General features: G+C 61.8%; 1 protein-coding gene across 3 annotated transcripts in view; it reads left to right on the forward strand.

The window, feature by feature from the left end:
- The first annotated feature begins 506 nt into the window (after positions 1–506).
- Positions 507–24544, forward strand: part of CBFA2T3 (CBFA2/RUNX1 partner transcriptional co-repressor 3) — a 66752-nt gene continuing 42714 nt past the window's right edge. Inside the window, exon 1 of one of the 3 annotated variants that reach the window (XM_058440358.1) lies at positions 507–543. The gene's annotated coding sequence lies outside the window, so the exon portion shown is untranslated. Of the gene's footprint in view, positions 544–1932; positions 2304–21136; positions 21168–24544 lie in introns of those variants that run through there. The other 2 variants (XM_032156186.2, XM_058440359.1) reach the window with 2 other exon arrangements.

The following is a 24544-nucleotide window of genomic DNA, read 5'->3' on the forward strand; positions in this document are numbered from 1 at the left end:
GACGTTGCAACTGGTCAATTAACATCCGAAGCCTGCGGTCCAGAGAACCGAGACCACGGATGTGCCGCTGGTGCTGGGTGAGGGCTTCCGGCCCAGGTCCAGGCCAGCTTCTGCTCCCGGGCCCTGTGGGAAGCCAGAGCTGCCGCAGGCATTGTTGAGCTCAGAACCTGACTGACTTCAGGGTGGTTCGCTGCTGAATTCTCCCACCTGCCCCCACTCCCACGTTGATGTTGCTTTGTAAAATCTCTGAAACCTGGGGGCGTTTTAGGATTACCACCGGCAGAATGTTTTCCTTTCTTAGTGGCACATAAAATAATGGTGCATCTTAAAATCCACTGTGCCTCAGAGTCCATGAAGCCAGGGAGCCAGGATGGATAAATTTCGAGCATAAAATCGGTAACCTTAGGCAACACACCCAACACATGGAGACTCACACTGTTCTGTGGGGTGGGCTCAGAACCCCTCCTCCATTCCACAAGGACTGGGCTGAGCCACGTGGGCAAACACCATGTTAAGCGCAGTCTGAAAACCAGGAGAATTAAGGTGCTTGGCGTTTGTGTCACAATTTTCACGTTGTCTGGCGGGCTTTAGACAGCACTTCCCACAGCCAGGAGCTGGAGGAACTGGCTGGGCCACACTGCGGTTAGTGACCCAGCTGACCAGACCGCTGCCGCTGCCGAGGGGCTGCAGGGGGGGTGGTGCTGTCCTCCCCCTCACGGAGCCCCCGTTGTGGGTTTCTGTCCCCTTCCTCTGCCAGCTCAAGTGGGCAGAGGCAAGTCCATGAGAGGGACGAGGGGTGGAGGAAAAAGGCCGCGGCACAAAGCTGGACTGGGCCATGTTTCGCACGTTGCTATATTTTTATATTGGGGACCTCGGACCTTCACATGCAAAATTTATGCGAAATGAGAGGCAAACCAAGGCCCTGCTGCTCTGAAGGTCTGGCCTCTTGTGTCTCCTAATGGTGACCCCTGGGACCCCCCAGCCCCGTTTGTGTCTAAGAAATAAGAGCACGTGTGAGTTGGGGCAGGAAACAGGGAAAAGGCGCCAATTTTACTAAAATGTACTAAGCAGGCAAATGCACCAGATACGCCACAAAGTACTTTAGAGAAAGGCAAAGCGGGCGGGGGAGGGGGCCTGCCCGCAGAGAAAGTGCGGAGAGGCCAGAGCAGCGGCTCGGGGCGTTTCTGCAGGCGGACACGAAACGCACGATATGCAAATGAATGCAAAGGATATGCAAATGACCTGACCCCGGGACCAGCGGGGAGCGAGGGCTTCGCATCGGACCCGCCCGGGAGGCTGAGCGGGGGGAGCGCGACCCCTGCCGGCCACGCACGGAGGTGGCCCCAGGCCGGGCCGGGCGCCGTGCGGGGGGCGAGCGTGGGGCGGGGGACGAGCGTGGGGCGGGGGGCGAGCGTGGGGCGGGGGGCGGAGGGGGCGGCGGCGGCCGAAGAAGCGACTTCCCCCGCAACTCCCCACCTCCCCACACCCCCCAACCCCCGTTCAGCCTCCTGCGCGGCCGCCAGAAGCCGCGGCTCTAAAGCTGCGAGGCCCGCGGCCGCCGACTGCTGCGAGGTGGGTGTGCGCGGCCTGCGAAGGGGGAGAGGGTGGGCGCAGGCGGGGGCCGCCCCCAAGAGCCGCGCCCCTCAACCTCTTCGCGCGCCCCCGCCTGCGCTCCCCCGCGCCGCCCCCCGCAGGAGGCTGCGCGCCCCTCGCCCCCCTCCCCGCGCCCCTCGCCCCCCTCCCCGCGCCCGGCGCTCGGTACAGCCCCGGCCCCCACGGCCAGTTCTTAGGGCGCGCCCCGGTGGCGGAGGCGTTGGGGGCGGCTCTCGGCGGCGGGGAGCCCCTCTCCAGGCTGGCGCCCCGGGGCGGAGCTGAGCGCGATGGGCGCCGGGCGGGAGGCAGGTGGCGCAGCGGCGGCGGCGGGGGGCAGGAGGCGGAGGCGGAGCGCGCGGGGCGGGGGCCGCGGGGCCCCGTGAGACTCTCGGGCGAGCGCGCGGCGTTGGAGCCACAGGCGCGGCGGCTGGACCTGGCGCGGGCCGCGGAGGCCGGAGACCGCCCGGGGCGGGGTGCGCGCTTTGTTCCCGCGCGGGGTGGCCGGAGCCGAGTCCCCGGCATGGCCCAGGAGGCCGCCCCGCGCGCCCCAGCCCCGCCGCGCTCCTGAGCCCGGTGCGGCGCCAGAAGACAGCGCGCAGCCGCCCCTGAGTCGTGGAGGCGGGGACCAAGCTGGAAGGAGCAGCGACTCCCGGACCGAGTCGCGAGTGTGCGCCGTCCGCCGCCCCGTGGATCCCCCGGAACCCCCGACCGTAAGTGCCGTGTCCTCCCCGCGCGCCGCCGCCGCTCTCCCCCGACTCCGCCCGCGGCTGCCGTTCCCGGATCTGCGGCGCAGCCGCGCGGAGCGCACGGGCCGTTTTCAAAGTTGGTGCCCACGGCAGGGTGGAGCCAGCCCGCCCAGCGCCCACCCATCCGGGCTGAGCGCAGCCCCCCTTGAGCGGAGCCTGACCTGCGGGGGCTGCGGCGAAACTTCGGGGGGAACGACGCGCCCGGGCGCTGGGAGTCTCGCGGGCTCCCCTGGGGCCGCCCGGTTTTCCTAACAAAGGCCCCGCGGCCCGCGTGACGGAGACCCGGGAGTGGGGAGGCCGAGGGCGGCCCTGGGAGTGGCAGAGGTGCGGGCGGCCGGGCTGGGGAGGAGAGTCCAGAGCTCCCTCCAGTCCCTCCCTCTCCTGCCCGGGTCCCGGGCGCTGCCCCGCAGGCTAAAGGTGGTCCGCGCTGGGGGCCTGGACCCTGCCTGGCTTGCGGTCTCTGGGGTCCTGACGGCCGCGGGCCTCGGCACAGCCGGGTGGCAGCGATGGCGCGCACAGCCTTTGGGAAGCGTCCATCTGTGTTGGGCAGGCCCCGAGCCAGGCTATGGGAACAGCGGGGAGGGAGGTGTGAGCCTCTGTGGAGGGACAGATGGCTGGAAACGCAGCCCTAGACGGCTGACTTCACTTACGTGGAGCAGAAGGCGGCCAGGCTGGTGGCGGCGACTCAGAGCCGCTGGGCTCCGAACACACTGCGGGACTGGCGCTCCCCCGCCCCTGCGCGCGCCCTGTGTGTGCTGGGGCCGCGGCCGGGCTGTGCCCACCCCTCCTTCACCCTGTGGGCTGAGGCCGGCCGACTTCAGGCCCATTCCAGGGCCCAGGAAGAAAAACCTTTCCCTTGAAAAGAGAGCACATCGCCTGCTCCTGTGGGTGGGGGTTTGTCGGTAGCTGTCAGGCTTGTAGTCCCGGCCAGGGTGCGGCTTCTATGCGTCCGGCCCGGGTGTGCGTTTCCTCTCCTGGACCAGGAACAGGAGGTTCCCAGGGCAGCCACCTCGGAGGACGGGTCGGCCGGGGATAAGGGGCGGGGGCCGGTTATTCGGTGCCTGGCATTGCTCCTCAAGTTGCCGAGAGGTTGGGGAAACTTCTTGAGGCTGGGACTCCACTGTGTCCCCCAGACCTGAAGGGGTGAGGGCTGGGCCTGAGCGCGTCCGATCCTCACCTGCCCCTGGCATCCCTTTCCCGGCAGGGGAGGAGGCAGGAAGGTCCAGCCTACAGTTCCTGGGCAAGTTCGTCCGTGGAGGGCTGGCTCTGTGTGCCTCTGGGGTCGGGCTGTGTCCTTCGGCCCGCTCCAGTCTGGGCGTTGGGAGTCAGAAACTTCCACGGGGGCCAGACAGGCAGACAGGCGGATGCTGTGCAAGCTGGAGCCACCGGGAGGGTCCTGTTCTGTGTGGCCGACAGCACCGTGCCTGGAAAAGCCATGCTATTTGGGACCGTCCTGCTGGGCAAGCGGCCACTCTTCCACAGTGAAACGGAAACAGAAAGGAAGAAGCGCCCAGAGCAGGAGGAACAGATGTGGCCTCCACCCGAGATTGGGGCTCAGGGAGGGAAGAGTATGGCATCAGGATCGGTCTTCCGGCAGGCTCCATCTCTCCTGGGATGTGCTGGCATCCTCTAGTGACAGGGGACAAGGGAAGTTCACATGAGTGGTTCGTGGTGCTGGGGCCGTGCTGTCACCACCTGTGAAGCCAGGGCTGGTGAGTGGGAGGGCTTTCCCCAGACATCTCCTTCCAGAACCCTCTGGGGCTGCAAAGCCACACGCCAGCCGCCCGAGCCCCCCCCCCCCCGAGCTCTTCCCCTGCCGCCCGCTATCCGCGTAATTCAGTTACCACCTCCAGGAAATCTCTCTGGTTTGGCTCCACATATTTTCATTTCTGCATGACTGGAAGAAATTAATTTTTCTCTCTACGCGAGGATCTGGAGATGCTGCCAGCAGGCTGGGTCACTAATCCCCAAGATCCCAGCCCTCAGGGCTGCACCGGGGAGGGCCGGGCCTCGCCGCTGCCGCATCTGGGGTGGCAGGGAGGGTGTGAGGTGGGTGAGGCATTTCCCTGCCAGCTTCTGGAACCATCTTGGGGCTCTCCGCTGGCCTCCCCCTCCCCTGCTGCACCGTTAGCAGGTTGACTTTGGGGTTTTCTGATTCATCCTCAGCCTCCCACAGTGCCAGGGTGGAAGGATGGTGGTTGAATTAAGTGGATCTGAATTTCCTTCCCAGGCAGGGAGGAACGAGAAACAAGTTCAGCATGCCCCAGTGCTGTGTGTGCCACACGGGTGTTCAGACCCAGCATGGAGGGAGCAGCAGGGCCTTGTTAGGTGAAGGCACTGGCGTCTCCGTGGGGTTGCTCTCCCGGCCCGCGCTTGCTGCACTGCCTGCCTGTGGCCTGTCTCTCCTGCCCACAGGGTCATGGAGCCTTCCTGGGTGGGTCTTATAGCCTACAACAGCACTGGGGCTTACACGCACTGTCGCGTCCCTGTAACACCCACGAGGGCCGTGGAGCGTTCCCGGTCTCCGACGCCGGGAGAGGTACAGTCACTCCACAGGTCATGCAGGGAGCCAGTCTGACGGCGGGCTGCAGCGAGTGTCTCCAGGCCCCTGTCCAGCCCCGCCCAGTCCCTGTCCAGCCCTGCCCGGGCGTTCCTTTGCCTGTGCCGTCAGTCCTCATCCCCAGCCTGCCAGGCGACATTCTTAGAGCACGTGAGCACCCCCAAGGGGCTGGGGGATCTGGTGGCTGAGGGCTCGGTCATGACTCGGGGTTAGCACTGTAGGTGCAAAAGCCCTCACCTGGATACAGGCCCTGGGGCCCATCTGGGGTCAGGGCACTGGTGGGAGAACTTGACCTCTGCCCTGCCTGGATCATGGAGCCCCAAGGCCAGCCTCATCCCAGCTGCTCTAGTCCTGCACCTCTGGCCAGCCCCATCTCTGCTTCCTGCCCTGCTGTGCAGGGGAGGGGGGTCGTTGTTGCTAAAGACCCTCCAGAAGCCACTGGAACATTGCCCGGCTATTAACACAGACACAGCATCCACTGTTCGTAGAAATCCACGTCCAGGCAACCGATGTCACCTCCCAGGCTGGCCCCAAGCCCCTGGGGATGGGAGGGACCCAAACTCTACAATTTGTCAATGCCAGAGGGTGGCTTTGCCACCACTTCACTTACAGGACAAAAAGTGCCTGTACTCCAGTGCTCATTCCCGGGGCAAGTATTGATCGAACACCTACTCCATACCAGGCGGGGGCAGAGTCACATGCATGAGAGGCACCCAGGCCCTGCATTGGATCCTCACGGCAGCCCTGAAGTCACCACTGCTGTCCCACTTTCCAGACCGGGAAGCTGAGGCCCACAGAGGTTCCCAGCTCGCAGCTCAGGAGCCCGACGCGGGCGGGTACCACAGGGCTCTGCTTGTAACACATCCGGGGTGGTCAGGCCCCTGGAACTTCCCACTGAGTTCTGACACGGGAGGGCCAGCGTGGGGACGGCAGGGAGTGGGCCGGGCACCTGCAGAGTCCAGTGCACACCGTGGGCTGGGACCCGCTGCCTCGCAGTGGCAGGAGGGGGTGGAAACACAACTGTTGGGGTACTGGCTAGGGAGGTGCAGGCCGCTTGAGGGCAGCTCAGAGGGAGGCTCACGACAGCGGCACCATCCCTGGTGTCAGGGTCTGGGCCAGGTTGGGTGGACACCACGCTGTTCGTCCACCTCGTGGCTTAGTCTCCCTGGGAATGCCTGCGTCAGTGAACCACACCCCAGATCCTTTCCTGGGGGTTTTATTCTCCACCCTCGGATTTTCCTGGGCAGAGTGAGAAGGCCTGGTTCTGCTTCTGCAGTTCCCCAGGCCGGGACCCTCCTTTCAGCGGAGCCCAGGCTGCGCTGCGGGAAACAGTCCACCGGGCAGGCCTGGGAGGGCCGCCTTAGCCAAGAGCAAATGCAGGCAAGGGCTTTGCTTGTCTGGAAAAAACTTCCTGGAGTGGAAGCCGCTCTTGTAGCATCAGTGGAAAAGGCTCAGGCGGAGACCTGGCAGTTGGGCTGGAAACTGACGACGAGGAGAGTGAGAACCGCTCCCCAGTCCCCACTTCTGAGCTCGCAGCTTGCCCCGAGGGTGGGAGCTGGGGACTCAGGACCCGCTGGGATCCGGCTTTCCGCCTGTGCTGTGGCAGTGAGTTTCCTGTGGCAATAAAACAGAAGTTCAGACTTTTCTGCTTTTTGTAATTCATGGGACCTCACTGAGAGCCAGATGTCAGTGGGAAGGAAAACAAAGATGAATTTGGCCGTAATAAGGAAGATGTCTCCCGGAGCCAAGGCACCAGCAGCCCAGCCGGCAGCTCACCCTGTGCTGCTCTCGGCCGGCTGCCTCTGCATTTCTCGCCCGCTCAGCCACCCAGGGCTGGTTCTGCCCCCTGTCAGGTCTGGGCAGCTCAGAGCCTCCTCGGCTGCCCCTGAGGCTGGGGTTGCGGTGGATGCTCGGCTGCCCCTGAGGCTGGGGTCGTGGTGGACGTGGCAGGAAGAGATTTGGGGAGGAAGTCTGGGCACCAGGGCAGTCTTCTGTTTACTCAGCAGAGGAAAGTCCACACTGGGGAGGCAGCAGGTGGGACCTGGCAGCGACCAGGATGGGAGATGCCTGGGAAACGCCCAGGAAACACCCGGGGCAGTCAGGAGGGCTCCTGCGCACCCTGGTGGCCCCAGGTCACAGATGGAACTCATGAGGAAGTCCCCGCCCAGTGTACCCGACCTCCCTGAGTACCCGGGAAAGTCAGGGTGCCGTCAAGCCAGCAGGGGAAGCAGCTCCACCTGCAGTGAGACCCTCTTACAGGTGTGGAGGGGCTCCCCACCAGAGCCAGGGGTGACTGCAGCCCCCTGCACTGTTCCCGAAGGCAGCAGGGAGGGGGATGGGCAGCCCCTCGGCTTCTTGGAGCCCCCACCTGGATTCGACTCACCTCCCAGCAGCTGCGTGACCTACAGCAAATATTCCCATCTGTCTCTCGGGTCTCAAACGCAAAATGCAGTCACAAAGGCATCTACCCCGTCGGGCTGTGATGAGCTGGGAAAGGTCTGTGTGTGTATGGGCTGGGACCAACAGCCTCGTCCCCTTTCTGGGGGGACACCCGGTGGTGTCCTGAGGCTCAGTGGTGGATGCGGCATGAAGGCAGCTCTGCACCCAGGCCCCCTTCTCTGCAGGCCCCCGAACAGAAGCTCACTGCCTGCACGTTTGCAAAATGGGGTGGTCCAGAGAGACCACCTCGATGGTCAGACTCCTGCACAGCCCAGACCGCAGGCCCTGTGCCTGTTCTACCTACGGGAGGACAGCCTGCAAGCTTGGGGCCAAGCCCTGGGGCCCCGTGTGCACCAGCCACCTGTAGACCCATTTACAGAGGGGAAACAGGGTAAGATCAGTCGCACTTGAGTTTCTCCCCGTCAGAGGCAGAATTCCCACTTGGGAGCCGAGGCCACCTGACTCGGGCCATCCAGAGCCCAGGTATTTCTGCACCACCAGGGTCCCCACGCAGGTGGTGGGGGGCTCTCACCAGGCCTGGGGATCGTCGGGCCCCTCCCCTTGCCTTGGCCACCACCCAGGGGCTCCACAGCCTAATCCAGCCCAGCCTGTACTCAGAGCGCAGTGGACACGGGGCCCTTCCACGCAGCCTCTCCTGCGCCAGACACATCAGAATGCAGGACTGCCCCTGACCAGGGGCAGCGTTGGGTCTCTGGGCTGTGGCTCTGCCTGAGTGGACAGAACAGGGGCCTTGGGTGCTGGACTCCACGTATCCCTGTGGCCGAGTGGACGGAACGGGCCTTGGGTGCTGGGCTCCACGTATCCCTGTGGCCGAGTGGACGGAAAAGGGGCCTTGGGTGTTGGACTCCACGTATCCTTGTACCTGATGGCGGCTTGCAGCTCCACCACGTGGCCTTCAGCTCCCTTAAAGAATGCGTCGTTCTGAACTTCGGGGGTGGAAGAGGGCAGGGAACGGCCCTTCATGCCTCTTTCGCGGCGTCTCTGCCTCCCTTACCAGGTCCTGCCAACAGCAAGAACAGGCAGGCAGCGAGGCCAGACTTATCTCCGCTCCTCTGGGCCTCCGTGTCCCCATCTGTCCCTTGCGGGGGTTGCTCAGCACCGCACACTGTGCACAGGGAAGACGGAGCCTCGCCTGTTGCCCCCCAATGGTGCGGGCCAGGTGTGTGGCTGAGACCCTCTCTGTGTGGCCCTGCTGGCTGCCGTGTCCCCACTGTGCCTCTGCGGCCCAGCTGCTCCATCAGGGTCCAGCACTGTTCATGCCCAGAAGCGCAAACCATCCCACAGGGGACCTGGGAGCAGAGTGTTCGGGAATGTGCACGGAGCCTCCCCTTTGGGCCCGAGTCGGCCTCTCCTGTGACCTGAGCAGCCACCGTGGGGCAGCCCTTCTCGCCTGTGCCTCCGTGTGCCGAGGGGCGGCCTCTCCCAAGGGAGCTTCGGCGTGCCAGGGAAGAGGTGTGGATCATTTCAGACTGTCTCGTGGCCACGGCGAAAAAGGGAGAAGACCGAGCAAAATTGATGTTTATAATATATGATCTTACTTCACCCAGTGTGTCCAAAACTCATTATTTTCGACATCCACTGTTTTTAAGTGACTGAGGTATTTGATTTAAGCTCTTGTGGGGGCAGCGTGCACCTTGGCTCACTGGGGTCTCACCTCTGTCCTCCTTGTGCCCGTGTTGTGCTTGCTGCTGCCGCGCTGCACAGAGCAGAGGGACAGGGATTTCACCAAGTCACACACGTATGGCATGAAGTGGCCACTATGGCTGTGGGGATGCAGACGTGTGGCACTGTGAGGCGTATAGAGGCATGTGATGTGTGCAGAGGCGTGCAGACGTGTGGCATTGTGAGGCGTGTAGTCTGGGACCCTACCCTGGGGGAGTGCAAAGCAGCCCCCAGGAGTTGACCAGTGAGGCAAATGGAGGTGCAGCAGGTAGGGCTGCGACCACAGGGCAAAGCCTTTATGGAAAGGAGACGAGGCTGGTGGCTTGCACACTGAGGGCCTGGCCTGTCTCTGGGCGTGTGGACTTCCATTAGAAGTGACGTCTCCAGGTCCTGGCTCCATGCCATCACCTGCCTCGAGCTCCCAGGACCTGGCCCAAGAGGCCATTTTTCTTTTCTTTCTTTCTTTTTTCCCCCCAGACAGAATCTCACTCTGTTACCCAGGCTGGAGTGCAGTGGCGCAATCTCAGCTCACAGCAACCTCTGCCTCCTGGGTTCAAGTGATTCTCCTGCGTCAGCCTCCCGAGTAGCTGGGATTACAGCCGCACACCACTGCACCTGGCTTTTTTTTTTTTTTTTTTTTTTTTTAATTAGAGACGGGGGTTTGCCATGTTGGCCAGGCTGGTCTCAAACTCCTGACCTCAGGTGATCCACCCGCCTCAGCCTCCCAAAGTGCTGGAATGACAGGCGTGAGCCACCGTGCTCGGCCTCTTTTTTCCCTTTCCTTAGAGTCCGGGGTCTCCCTCTGTCGCTCAGGCTGGAGTGCAGTGGTGCGATCATGGCTCACTGCTGCCTTAACCTCCTGGGTTCAAGCGATCCTCCCCCTTCAGCCTACAGAGTAGCTGGGACTACAGGTGTTCACCACCATGCCCAGCTAATTGTTTCTTTAATTTTTAACTTTTTTGGTAGCGATGGGGTCTTGCTACATTGCCCAGGCTGTCTCAAGCTCCTGGGCTCAAACGATCCTCCTGCCTCAGCCTCCTGAAGTGCCAGGATTGTAGGCGTGAGCCACTGCACCCAGCCTAAAAGGCTGTTTTATGGTCATTGAGTCCAACGCCACGGCGGCTTCTTTCCTGGAAGTGTGCTCTGCTTGTTTGCCGGGATGGGGAAGTGGGGACCGTGTGAGGGGCCACCTGGCAGGCTGTCTCCATGACGACACCAGCCCCGAGGTCACGTCGGGTGCCATTGCCGGGGCGCACATGCAGGTGCATGTGTGTAAAGTCTGAGTGTGTGATGGTGTGCACACGTGTGCATGCGTGTGGGGTACCACGGTGTGAAAACCGGGCCAGGAGGAAGCATGACCTATGACCTGGCTGTCCAGACTCACAGGGGACCCCCACAGCCAGCCTCAGAGAATGTTCCACAAACAATAAGTGCCTCGGCGAAGTGCTTACCCTTCCCAAACCCTCTTTCCCATCCCCTCTGCGCTGTGATCCCATGAGAGCTTTTATAAAGCATGAGCCGTGACACTAGGGCTCACTGGGGACCACAGCACCTACATCCAACCAAAGCTGCCCAGAGCCAGGGACCATGCTGCCCCAGGACTGGGGTGACCGGAGGGATAAGCAGAGGCCTGAGCTGCAGGCCAGTGTCCCCAGCACCTGCTCACTCTGCACCACGGGGCCGGCCCACAGCCCTTCTCCACCTCTGCCTCATCCACGGGGCCGGCCCACGGCCCTTCTCCACCTCTGCCTCATCCGCGGGGCCGGCCCACGGCCCTTCTCCACCTCTGCCTCATCCGCGGGGCCGGCCCACGGCCCTTCTCCACCTCTGCCTCATCCACGGGGCCGGCCCATGGCCCTTCTCCACCTCTGCCTCATCCGCGGGGCCGGCCCATGGCCCTTCTCCACCTCTGCCTCATCCGCGGGGCCGGCCCACAGCCCTTCTCCACCTCTGCCTCATCCGCGGGGCCGGCCCACAGCCCTTCTCCACCTCTGCCTCATCCACGGGGCCGGCCCACAGCCCTTCTCCACCTCTGCCTCATCCTTGGCACGTGGAGGGGCTTCTGCCCAGGAGACCTTCGGGTTGGAAAGGTCACTTGCCACAGACCGGCCCTTGTGGGTGCCTCCCACCCTTGAGGGTGTGCCTGTGTCTCTGGAAGGGGGGTGTTTGCAGCAAGAAGGTCGCTCAGGCCCCACTCCAGCCACCAGCCTTCAGGGCCTGGCCTCCACCTTCCTGGTTTCCAGCACAGCCAGGCCCTCAGAGCCAGGGCTGGGGTCACAGCAGTGCCTCCCACTACCTGCCTGCAGGTCGGCCCCAGTTGACAGGAGCAGGGCCCCTGGGAGGGAGGCTGAGCCCCTCTCACATTTGAGGTCCCCAAAGTCAGGGAAGAGGTGGCCTGGCTCCACTCATCACTCCTGGGCTGTGAGCTGGTGGATGGGTCCCTGGCAGGGGGAGGTTAATAGGTCATGAGCTGCCTGTCTCAGGCTCCCCGCTGTTGTTTTAATTGTGGGAAAATACACATAATATTTATCATTTTAAGTATCGTACAGTGTAACTTCAGTAGCATTTAGTGCACTCACAATGCAACGCAACCCCCCGCCGCCAGCTAGCTCCCATTCTCATCACCCCAAAAGGAAACCCCACTCCCACTGCCACTCACTCCTCCGCCCCCAGCCCCCAGTCTGCCCCTTCCCCCATCTCCTCACTCCTCCACCCCCAGCCCCCAGTCTGCACCCCCTCCCACATCTCTGTGAACTTGCCTGTTCTGGACACCTCGGATGAAAGGGATGGGGCCACGTGTGGCCCTTGCGTCTGGCTTTGTCAGCTCGGGGCCTTCGTGGCTCCCCGCACTGGAGCCTAGTGGGCGCCTCCTTCCCTGTGGCTGAGTTGCACTGCACTGTGCAGAAAGACCACGTTTTGTGTGTCTGTTGATGGATGCGGGGGTTGTTGCCCCCATTGTGGTTATGTTGGACCATGCAGCTGTGGGTATGGGTACCTTTGCGTGGACGATGCAGCTGTGGGTATGGGTACCTTTGCGTGGACGATGCAGCTGTGGGTATGGGTAGCTTTTGCGTGGATGATGCAGCTGTGGGTATGGGTAGCTTTTGCGTGGACGAATGTCTTCTTTTCTCTTGGTTGGATTCCTAGGAGTAGAATCCCTGGCTCACCTGGTAACTCTGGGTTTAATTGTCCACGGGGTTTCAAGGGATAAGTTATCAAGAAAAGCCACCGTCCTGGTGGGCAGGGGGCTTGGCCTTGCTGTCACCGGGTCCTCCCGCAGGCCCGTGGGAGCAGCCCTCACCACACCTCTCACAGGTGATGGTGTGCTGGCCCCGGTGATGGATGCCTTTGCCTGAGGTCACGGGCTGGTTCAGGGACGCCCTGGGTTGTTTGCACAGCGGCGGCCAGGCTGCCTGCAAGCTGCTGTCATGTTTGATTCCACAATTATGGGATCTCTCCAGCACCTGCTCTCTGACCACGTGACTTGTGTCAGATTCTGTACCTGGTTTCTTTGCTTCTATCCTGCCCCCCATCCCAGGTCTATTTTGCACTTGGCATCCAGATGGAACCCATTAAAGGCCAGTCACAGCTCTCCAGGGATGGAGCTGAGGTCCTTGTGCGGCCTCTAAGACCACACAAACTCCCCTCCCTTCTACCACCCACTCTGCTCTGCCTTGCTGCTGCCCACCTCGCCTGGCTGGCTGCAGTTCAGGGCCTTTGTGCTGCTGGCCCCAGTGCCTGGAATGTTCTCCCCCGACGGCTGCGTGGCTCCCGGCTTCCCTCCTTCAGGCCTTGCTCAGATGTCACCTTTTCAGTGGCCGTCCACTCACCCACCTGTGCCTCTCCCAACCACCACACCTCCCAGCCTCGGTCTTGTGCGTTTGCTGGGTCTTGTGCGTTTGCTGGGTCTTGTATGTTTGCACCCCCAGCCTCGGCCGTGGGTCTTGGACGTTTGCACCGTATTCCTGGGCTCCCATCCCAGGTCAGCTCCTTGGGGCAGGACTTTTGTCTGTCTGCACCTGCACCTGACACAGGAGGCACTCAGTACACAGGCACCCTGTCTTGCTTGAGAGACGGTCCCCAACACCCCACCTGGCAGGTGACAGTGCCCAGGGTCGCCGGCTGCTTCAGGGACACCCTCACTGGGTGCTGGAAGAGGGTTGTTTGCACAGCGGCTGGGCTGCCTGCAAGCTGCCGTCGTATTTGATTCCACAAACAAATACATCCTCTGTGTCCGCTTTCCAGCCCTAGGGCTTGATCATGGGTCTCGTCTGTGTGGGGGCAGCTGGACGTTGTGGCCACAGAGGCAGCTTGGAGTGACCTGGTGTTGTGACTGCCTCACAGACCGGGCCCGCTCCACCTGGTCATCGGCCCCCAAGGCCAGGGAGTGGGGGAGCGTCCCCTAAACCACAGGATCCCAGAAATGCCCCCTCCAAGGACAGCTGTGCCACACGCCAGGCAAGAAGCTGCCCGGGCCCCAGTGCTGCCGAACAGACTGCCCCAAACTCAGAGGCGTGAGGCAACCCTGGTGGTACTCAGCGACCCTCGGGCCAGGGGTCGGAACAGAGCCCCGTGGGACGGTGATGGCCCTGTGGTGGCCAGGGTCTTAGCCAGGTGGCCTTCCCTGCTGGGGTTCAAAGGCTCAGCTTGGGGGCGCCAGGGGCTTGGTCAGCAGCGGTGGGTGCCGGGAGTCGCTGCCTGTGGACAGAGGCCTTCACGAGGCCCTTCCTGTGGCTCCCACTTCAGAGAACGCCCCACACTGGGCAGGCTTGCCTGTGTCGGCATCTACGGCTTTTCTGAGCTGACCGCAGAGTGTCACGAGGAGCCTTTCCATCGTGGCCTGTGCAGCCCAGGGGGAGGGAACCAGATCCCACCTCCTGAGGGAGCAGGTGGGAAGGGTGGCTGACCTGTGTTGGGTCAGTGTTGGCTCCAGGGTGTCAGCACAGGCGGCCTAGCAGGGATTGGCTCCCCAGGTAGGGTACGGCCAGCTGGGCCTCCGGGGCCTGGGGAGGAGGAGGTGGAAGGGGGATCACCCCAGGCAGTGCTGGCTTCCCAGGCTCCCTCTGTGTCAGCTGAACCCCCTACAGCTGCCGCCTAGCCCCAGAGCAACCCGGAAATTATCACCTGCAGGCTGCATGCCAGGCTGGTACCTGGCTGGCGTGGCCCCCGTGGCCAAGGTCGCTGTCCCCCTGGGTGCCCAGCTCTGACCTCACGAAGGGTTTCAGGGAGGTCCCTGGAGGAGAACAGGTGGACCCACCCCTTCCCCAGCCGCTTCTCCACCCCGGCAGGATTCAGACACCCGGATAACAGGCTGGGTGTGGGGTCAAGATCTGGCTCCAGGAGGAGCTGGGGCCCCCAGTTTCCAGCTGCCTCTCCCCACAGACGGGGCCCAGCAGCCTCACCTCCGTGGGGGCATCAGTGCTGCCTAGGGAAGTCCATGCACCCGAGGGCAGGGCGGGACCCGGCTTGTCACGTCGACCTGGCCTTCACACTGACATCTCTGAGCCACGCCTCCATCTGACCCAACTCGTTAGGCGGTGCCCGTTCATTCCCTCGACAAATAGTGATTGGTGCCTGCTATACGCCCGGGGCTGCTGCTCCATCTGGGAGAGACAGAAGTGAAGGAAGGGAGCAGCCATGGTGTTTGGTGCCTGCTGTACGCCCGGGGCTGCTGCTCCGTCTGGGAGAGACAGAAGTGAAGGAAGGGAGCAGCGATGGTGTTGCCCCACCAAGGGCCGTGGGGGTTGATGCTGGCTTCTCTGGTAAAGGGATGTGGAACCTAGCTGCAGGAGGAGGGAAGGACCACACGTGCCAGGCCCGAGGCAGGAGTGTGCCGCCACCTCCAGGACCAGTGAGGAGCCTTGTCTCAGAGAAAGGAGATGAGGGCAGGGAGGTGGCGGGGGCCGGACGGGGTGGGACGGGGCTGCCCTGCTGCTGCAAGGACCTCGCTTTGAGGTGGGGCACAAGGGACAGGCACAGAAGGCCTTGTGAGCTCCTGGGAGCCCACCGTGCCCTGAGGCCCCAGCCCAATCCAGAGGAGGAATTCCCAGCAACCCCCGCCGTGAACGCCTCCGTCCCGTCTTATTGAGCCGAGGAAACAGGCTCAATAGGCCCCACCCTGGCACACACAGGGCTGTGGCCAGCTTGTCCCTCGGGAAGATCCTGCCCTCGGGCCTCCCTGCAGCCGTGCAGTGGCGGCGGCGCTCACCCACGCTCTCCTGACACAAAGCTCGTTGGCTGACCCAGGGCCACCTGGTGTGACGCATGACAAACCTCCATGTCACAGCCCTGAGACTCGGCCTGGCGACTGACCCCGAGCAGGAGAGATGGAAAGAGAGGTGGCTCAACCTCGACTCCTGAAAACCGCAGCAGACACCGACAGTTCGGAGACGAGGCTGGGACAGTCGCCCCCCAGCCCACAGCACGCCAGGTCCCTGGGAGCGCTTGGGGGGCCTTCAGTGGTGGATGGAGGAGGTTTGTCCAGGGGACATTGGAGGAGGAATTTGTCACACCTTTTAGGTGCTGGAACCCCCTGCACGGAGCCCAGATTCACTCCTCGCCTCTGGGAACAAGGTTAGGCTCTTGGAGGTGGCAGCCCGGCCCCAGAAGCCAGTTGTACCCCCAGCGGCGGCTCTGCTCTGCCCTGCTGGAAATTAGCTCACTGGCCCCACCACAGTGGGATTAACCCCCTTTCACAGGCGGGGAAAGTGAGACCGCCCAGCGCCCACCAAGTGCTCCCTGCACAATTCATGGGGGCCTCCCTGGTCTCACGGAGCTGACCTTCCAGGGGGCAGAAGAGGTGGTGCCAGTTCAAGGCTGCGGCCTGTGGGAGAGAGGACAGCGTTGTCCTTCTAATACTGGTCCTTCTCGGCCTCTCTATGACAGGTCTCCTCTCCCCAGTTTTGTTTATTGGGAACGGGGTCACTCGGATCGATCTCCGGATCTCGATTCCCCCTGGGATTACAAGCGTGAGCCACCGCGCCCGGCCCCTCTCTTTTAAAAATCATCGTAAAAACGTTCACATGGCCTCTGGCATAGAGAGGATGGCACCGACTCCATAGTGCCACCCATGTCCTTGGTGACTGGAGCTCCCTATGCTGCAGCCTGGAAAAGCCCGTCGCCGGGGAGCTGGGAGTCCAGGGTGCAGGGGCAGCTCTGAGCCCCCAGGAAAGCACATTGCCAGACTCCACACACGCAGGGGCTCCCGGCGGGCAGTCGGGCAGACAGTGAAAGCTGAGGGATGGTCCCTGAAGAAACTAGAAGCGTCCGGTTACCCTGGTGCCCTGGAGGGAGAAGCAGCATTCAGAGCCATCCAGGTGGCCTCAGGCAGGTCTGGAGCCTCTCTGAGCCTGTGTCTGCCACTGCAAAGTGACCGCTTGTCCCGCTTGCCACCCTCAGAGTCGTCCTCCTGCTGGGATGAGAGCCGCACGGGGCACTCGGAGCAGGTGTCTGGCTGCCAGGCACAGGAAGGGCCTCCCTCCCCTGCAGAAAATTCCCTGGGGGCTGTTTTGACTCAGCAGCACCCCCCGGCCCCCCGCAGATCTCCTGGAGGCTTCGTGAGAGCGCTTGGTGGATGAGTCAGGGTACCCGGAAGGCTCCGCTCAGGAGGGAGCAGCAGAGCCAGCCCCTCATGGGTCTCCCCCGAGCAGCTGCCACCACGGCTGTGGCTGCACCGTGCCCGAGCCCAGCCCATCTGCCTGCCTGGCACCTTCCCAAGGCCGGGAGCTGGGAGAGGACCAATCGGGGCAGGGCTGGAACCCGGCCCTCTGCCCACTGTGGACATGGCCGGCTGCCCCAGGGTCAGGGAGCTCGGTATCCAAGACGAGGCTGTTGCTGTGTGACTCCAGGGGGGTCCCTGTCCGCTCCGCTGCCTCCCCCATGGGCTGTTGCAGAGCTGAGATCCCTCACAGACACAGCAAGCCCTGGGCTTGGCCACGGTGACCAGTGGCTTGTAATTTCTTCAGGGCCGTCCCTGTTTTCACTGTCTGCACCCACACTTGGTGGCGGGGAGTGTGGCTCTGTGGCCTTGGTGGAGAAAGCACTCAGTGAGGTGGGAGGCGGTGGCAGCGGCCTCCATCAGCCCGAAGCTGTGGGCAGGACTCGCCATCACGGCCCCTGGTTGGGTCTAAATTCAACAGGTGGTTTCCTGCACCTGCTTGGCCCCCAGTGCCTGGCTGTCCCCGCCGCGTCCTGCCAGCTGGGGCAGTGGGTGAGACCAGCCGCATCTGGGCAGCAGAGGCTGTCTGACGAGAGTGACCTCATGCTCCCGGCCATGGGGCCTCTGCCTCTGGGAGCCACAAGGCTTGTCCTGTGCCCCCTTGCAGGGACCACTCCCTGCATCCGGTTGCTTCGAGGCCCCACGGCACGGCACCGAGAGCTGCCCTGGTGGCCCCCGCAGCCACCACTGGGCCCTGCACCCGCTCTTCTCCCCGTGGCCTGTGTCTGCCCATTGCTGGACCCCTCTCCAAGGCCATCCCGACCATCGCCCCCAAGAGCCTCGTTCTCCGCCACCTTCCTGGACCCCAGGTCCCTACCCTTTGGTCTCAGCAGAGTCTAGTCTCCTCGTGGTTGGCGGCCCCAGGGAGGCAGGGCCACGGGGGAGCTTGTGCAGGGCCACTGGGGCGGTCCTCAAGGCACACAGTGTGCCCCACGTCAGCACAGCCATTGCAGCTCCCAGGGAATAGCGAGGAAGGTGAGGCCCAGAGAGGGCAGATCTTCACTCAGGCTCACTGGGACTCAGCCCAGCAGGTGTAGCCCCTCCAGGGTAGACATGACCACCACGTGCCCCGCCCCCACCGCGGCAGTCCTTGCTTTAGCCCAGCAGGCATGGCCCTTGCACCCTGGCTCCTTGCTTTAGCCCTGGCTGGGTTGCTGTGACCTTGCCTGACCACACCCCCACCTCCACCCGGGGTCTTTGCTATAACCATGGCTGGGTCGCTGTGCACCCTCAGCGTGAGATCCGCAGGGCTTCCTGGTCTTTGCACTGTGGTGATGTGTGCTTCAAAGTCCCGGCCAGTGAGCCTGGCCTCCCACCCTTGACTGGGCTCCTCCCCCGGCCCCACCTTTGAGAGAGGACAGTGCTTGGGGGTGGGTTCGGCATTCTGGTCTTTTCCAGAGCCTCCCCAACCTGGAAGGTGCCGGCATCCAGCCCAGGAGCCCAGATCCTGCATTCCAAAGCCGACCTCCGTGTGAGGGCCTTCCCACCCTGACAGCAGGAGCGACAGATGTGTGAGCCGGGTTGTGGAGGATGCACAGCTTGGCCCCCCTCCCCAAGCCGTGCTGCGCACCAGGACTGAGCTGTGCAGAGCCTGCAGCCCCTTCACGACTCAGCTGCCCCCCAGCTGCCCCTTCACGGCTCAGCTGCCCCCCAGCTGCCCCTTCACGGCTCAGCTGCCCCCCAGCTGCCCCTTCACGGCTCAGCTGCTCCTCAGCTCACACAGCAGTAAGTGCGTTTGTTGCTCAAATTGTCTCAAAGGCCGCACACAGCCCTTCTGGTGGCAGTGGATATGGCAGGTAATGTGGGCAGCCAAAGGTCTGACGGGCCCCCGCTCAGCCTGAGGTCTCTGTGCAAGTCCCTGGCAGCTCAGGAAACCTCAAGGCGACTAGCAAGAGCTCAGCCTGGTGGGCTCCCTGGAAAAGGAGGCAGGCAGGGGGCAGGAGGCGGAAGCACCGAATCCTCACCTCCTCTGTGCGATGAGGAGGGGGTGCGGGTCCCCCCGTTTCACAGGGAGAACAGTGAGGCCCAGCAAGGCCAGGGGACTCGCCCACACCAGTGGACGCTGACTTCAAACCCAAAAGCTGTGCCCCCATCTCGCCAACCTGCTGTGCCATCTCAGCACATCACAAACTCCTCCGCGTCTCTCCCTCCACATTTGGCAAATTGGGGAGACGGTGGGGTATTTGGAGGGACCTGGTGGGAGCCAGGCAGCTGGGGTGCGCTAGGTGAAGGCCCTGGGGGCCTGTGTAGAGAGCTGGTCGGGTCCCAGCTCTGTCCGTCCGCTGTGCACCTTGAGCAGTTCCTTCCTCTCTGGGCCTTTGCTGCCCCATCTGTACAGTGGGAAGAGTGAGAGGTTTATGTTTTCATCATTATTATGTAACAGAACAGCCTCCTGGGTGGGGGGGGCTGCCAAGGTTAAATGAGTTAGTATTTTGTTGGCCACGTGAAACCACGCAGGGGCAAAGCCTGTGCTACGGGAAAGTTGGCGTCGCTGTCCCCGAGGTCGGGATGGGATTCCAGGAAGGGGCCGTCCGCCACCCTCCAACAGCTGCCAAGCTGGGACCCGGCCTGTAGGAGGGATTTGCCCAGGAACAGGCGTGGGTTGGCCGCTGTCCTGGGCATTGGTGCATTCTTGACCCGCCCTCGGGAAGGCCTCAAGCATAGCCCTGGCGTGGGGTAGGAGAGGCAGACTGCTTGCAGAATGTCTGCCCCGGGCACCAGCATGGCCAGGCCCTGGGACTCAGGTCCTCTCTCCTCTGTGCTGCAAACGGCAGACAGGATCTAATGCTCCAGCCCATACAGCCCCTTCCCACAGCACCCACTCTGGTGCCCAGGGCAGACATGGTGAGTGCACCGCAGCACTCGGCCCCCTCAATCCTGCTAAAGCAGCAGCAGCCTTCTCGTGGAGGGCCCTAGGCCCTGCTGCTGGACAGGACTTTTACTCTGGCTAGACTGGCTCTGAGAGCCCAGCCAGCTCTGGCCACCTCCGCATCCTTAGACTGCAGAAACCTAGGGTAAGAACAGGGTCAGTTTCTGTGGGGACTGCTTTCCAGGGAGGCATGGGTCACCCTCTTGGGTGAAGACCCTCAAGATGCCTTACATCGGGAGCACCCCCACCCAAAGTGTGGAGCAGGCGGGCTTCAGCCGCTGAACCCAGCTCCCGGGATGTCCTGGCCGCGACACGTTTGGTGGCATCGACATCAGCCCTGAAATCAGAGTCCGGGGCTCACGGCTCACCCTGGCCTGTCCCAGTGATTTAACCTTGGACAGGCAGTTGCCTGTGTGGGCCTCAGCTTTGACGTGTGAACTGGGAGTCAAAATGCGCCGCGCAGAGAGGTCTGGGTAAGATGGGGTGAGGCGTCCCCATTCCCCAGGTAGACACTTACTGAAGCAAGCGAATGAGTAACTGTGTCATTACCAGAAAGGCTATGGTGCATATGGGGGGTGTCCCAGGTGCCCCCGAGGAAGCAGCTTCAAATGAGGGAGCTGCAGCCACAAGTCCCCCGGCACCTCGGATGTACGGCTCAGGAAATGGCAGCTGACACGATCCTAATTCCCAGGGGTCCTGTTTAGGGTGACTGTATTCTCCTACCACCCCAGCCTTAAGGCAGAGCTTCCTGGACAAAATCCAGGCCTCCCCCGCACCGCCCCTCCCTCCCTCCCTCCCTCCCCCAGCAAAATGTGGCCCAAGAAGTGAGCAGGGGGCTGCAGACAGAGAGGGAGGGCAGGAGAGGGGCAGGGGCTGGACCCCCACCCAGGGATATCCCGGGAAGAGGGGCCCACTCACCGCCCTGGATGGGGAAATCCCGGCTGGCGGCGTGCCACCACCTCCCTGCCACCCCATCCGTCACCAGCCAGACACATTTCCGATCCTGCCAAGCTGGGGTGGGGCGGCGTGGCACGGAGGATCAGCTCGGCTTCCCTGCTCCCCCACCATCCTTTCTGCTGCCTGCGTGTAATTAACAGAGTAATTAAAAACAGGATGAGTTAATTGGTATTCATTTATGTGGCAGATGTTTTTAATTGAGGCAGGAAACAATTTACCTGTTTACATCAACAATGGGAAAGGCAGGCTTGTAAAACACGTTTTTAAAAACATTTTCCTCCCCCTTCCTAAAAAGAATTGAAATCACTTGGTCTCCCCTGCCCCAGGCCTCCGCCCTGTGAGAGTCGGGCAGGCCCTGCCTGGGGGAAGGCCCAGGGTGGGGGTGGAGCAGGGAGGTTCCGCCAAGAGGAAACATCTGTTTAAAAGGTTTGCCTCCAGAGCAGCCTGTTTTCCTTAAATTCAGAGAAAGGATGTGTTGTTCCAGGTTGTGGAGACACCAGTCCCCCTGCTCTCCAAGACGCCTCCTCAGTGAGTCTGGCCCTGCTGTTTAATGTAGCCCCCTGGCCGGGGCTTGGCCTCCAGGAGGGCGGGAGGCAGCTTCAGGTGGGCCTGGCTGGAGGAAGACCACCCAGCTGGGGCTGGCAAGCAGGCAGGGCAAGGAAGGGCTGGGGACCCAGTCCTCCTGGCAGAATCCGGGAGCAGGCAGGTGTGGCTGCCCCCAAGGGGAGGCAGAGGCTGCCCTCGTCCACCTGCACTTTTGGTGCCTTTGGCATTGCGTGGTGGGGCCTCCTGCCACTCTGTCACCACGCACCACCTGTGGCCGTTGGAATTTAAATTAATTAAGATGAAATATTCCTGGCCAGGGGCAGTGGCTCACGCCTGTAATCCCAGCCCTTTGAGAAGCCGAGGTGGGCAGATCACTTGAGGTCAGGAGTTTGAGACCAGCCTGGCCAACATGGTGAAACCCAGTCTGTATTAAAAAAAAAAAAAAAAAAAAAAAAGGCCGGGTATGGTGGTGGGCGCCTGTAACCCCAGCTACTTGGGAGGCTGAGGCACAAGAATCACTTGAACCTGAGAGGCAGAGGTTGCAGTGAGCCAAGATCATGCCTCTGCACTTCAGCCTGGGTGACGGAGCGAGACTCCACCTCAAAAAAAAAAAAAAAAGATAAAATGTAAAATTCAGTTCTCCCCTCATAGGGCTTCCTTTCAAGTACTTGGCAGCCAGGTGGAGCTCCCGCGACTGTCAGTGCATGGGCCTAGAACATTCCACTGTGGCATAAGCTTCATTGGTCAGCTGACCTGCGCGTCCCTGGTATGGGAGGACTGCAGGCCTCGGGCGCACACCGCCTGACCCTTTCACCATCTCGGGAAGGAGGGAGGCAGGAACGCCCACCCCAGGGAGCGTGATGAATCCTTGAGCAGGGCCCTGAGGAAGCTGCTGGTTTACAGACTGGCACTAATTGAGCACTTGCTGTATGCCTGCCCTTGCAACTCGCTTTAATTCTCATTAATTCTCATGCTGCTTCCCAAGGTAACTCTCCAGGGAGATGTTATCACTGGCCTCTTTGTGCAGATGAGGGAACCGAGGCCCAGGAATTGCAGCGTGGGGCGGGGTCTGACGCGGCCTCCAGACCTGCATTGAAACGGCGTCCACGGACTACGTGGAGCAAAGCTGACTTTCCAACAGTTCCACTTGTAGGCACCATCCTTGTCTTACTTTTTAGAGTAAACATTGCAGGTGCTCAGAAGTAACTGGGGTCCCGCCTGGGGACTCGGCAGAGAGGCTGCTCTGGGTGGGAGGGAACACCCGCGCTTGCCGTGCACCACGCATGCAGTTTGGAGAATTCGAGTGGGTTTTGCCTTTGTGATCATGGCCTTGGGCACTGAGCTTCTTACCTGTAAGGCTGAGTGAATACTGGGCCATGGGGACAGCGCCTGGGGCCACGCTGATGTTAGGAATGTTTATTTAGAAATAGAATGCTTGTTCCCTGGTGCTGCAAAGAAATAGCACTTGAACGTAAACTTAATTCTCTCAGCAAGGCCGTTTTTACTTTCTGCAGAAAGGGTACACTCACCAGCAGTTTTGCCATAAGAGTGCACCAAATAAAGGAGACCAGGGTCATTTATAACCTGACGCGTCCACCCTACCGCTGTGTCCGGTTTCCATTGGCTGGAACGGGACCTCACGTTCTGTATTTGTCCCGATTGGTTAGCAACTTAGAACTTTTTAAAAGAGGCAAAGGCAGAGGAGAACAAAGGAAGGAGGAAGTAACTTGTGGAATGCTGAGAAAGGTAAAAACACCTTCAAATAAGGAAGAGGAACAGGCTGTGACCTAATGCTTGCTTGGACCAGTATAAGCATGCCAGGGCAGATACTTAGGCTAAATTGTGGGAGCTTAGAACATAAAGTACATTGATTTCTTTATTATGGCTAGCAGATATTTAAGAATGTTAGTACAGGTCTTTCAATAAATTTTGCTTCTAAGAGAAGTTACTATTTATTCCTGATTAGACGGGGAGGAAAGTCTTTGAAGAGGAACCTCTACTTTTTTGCAGGGATGACCCGGTGAGCCTGCAGCTCCGACCTCTCTCGGCACCAACCCTGGAGGCCATATGGCCCCAAGGTTCTCGGCACCCCCTGCTGTGGGAGGCCGGGCTGGGCCATGTGGGTGACCTGCCATGGAACTTCTGGGACATTTCGAAAGTTCTTAGGGCAGGAAGACAGAATGTTCTGGGCTGGGGGCTCTGGCCTGGGCATAGCTCTGCTCCACCCTCACTCCTGGAGGCATTGGAGGCCACCCAGCCTTCCTGTGTGGGGCTCACAGATTTTGAGGAGGTCGGTGGGCCGCACGCTTGGAGTTCAAGGCCTGTGCCAGTAGCTGTACAGCCTCTGGAGGGGCGGGAGCCCCACCCTGTCTGGGAGGTGAGAGTGGCGAAGGCCTCCCCACGGCTGTGGGCTGGGTCCTCGATGTGATGCAGCTGGTCCCAGGGGCAGCCACAGCCCACACTGCGAAGGCAGGGGGCCCAGGGCAAGAGGACAGCGCCCAGGCCATGGTGGGGTTGTCTCCCAGGCCTCCCTTCACCCCCGGCCTGCAGGGATCAGGGAGGGCCCAGGTCGGGGCCTCAGTGTCAAAAAACTGAGAAGCGAAAGGGCCATTTGTGCGCGTGTTTGCATTTGGGTGAGGGTGAGAGAGAAAAGCCGTAGACATCCCTGGCCCAGGGTCCTGGGGTCCCAGGGGCTTCCTGCAGTCAGCACCAGGGAGGCCACGCCGTCTCTCCACATGGGCCACTTCCACTCACAGGACGTGGCGGGAAGCCCCAGGGCGAAGCCAGCCCAGGCTGTCCCCTCTTCCACTCCAGGGAGGCCACTTCTAAAGCGCTGTCTGGGCTGCTAGGATTTGTGGGTTTCACCTGCACCATCTCCTGGGGTCCCGCCGCACACCCGTGAGGGACCAAGGGCTTGGTGGCCCCGCGCTCTCGTCTGCACCCACACTCTCCATACCCACATTCTCCTCCGCGCCCGCACTCTCCTCCGCGCCCGCACTCTCCTCCACACCCACATTCTCCGCACCCACACTCTCCTCTGCACCCGCACTTTCCTCCACACCCACTCTCGTCTGCACCCACACTCTGCACCCACACTCTCCTCCGCACCCACACTCCTCCGCGCCCACACTCTTCTCCGCACCCACACTCTTCTCCGCACCCACACTCTGCATGCGTGTGTCATCCGTGCGCACATCACATGTCACACTCATGACGCTGCTGGGGGTTGCTGGGAGAACATTCTGGCACTTCAGGGGAAACATTCTCGACGACGCAGGGGCACCCTGAGCCGCCAGACCCTAATTATTCCTTAGCGTCCACAGGGGCAGTGGCGTGACTTTAAACTTGGCAGCCGCCCTCTGCAGAGTTCAAGGTGATTTGCAGCCAATTCGCACATTTTTTTAAACAGCGATGACACTTTGGGAACGGGTTTA

Source organism: Hylobates moloch, unplaced genomic scaffold, assembly GCF_009828535.3.
Source record: "Hylobates moloch isolate HMO894 unplaced genomic scaffold, HMol_V3 SCAFFOLD_6, whole genome shotgun sequence".
In the NCBI taxonomy this organism is placed as follows: Eukaryota; Metazoa; Chordata; class Mammalia; order Primates; family Hylobatidae; genus Hylobates; species Hylobates moloch.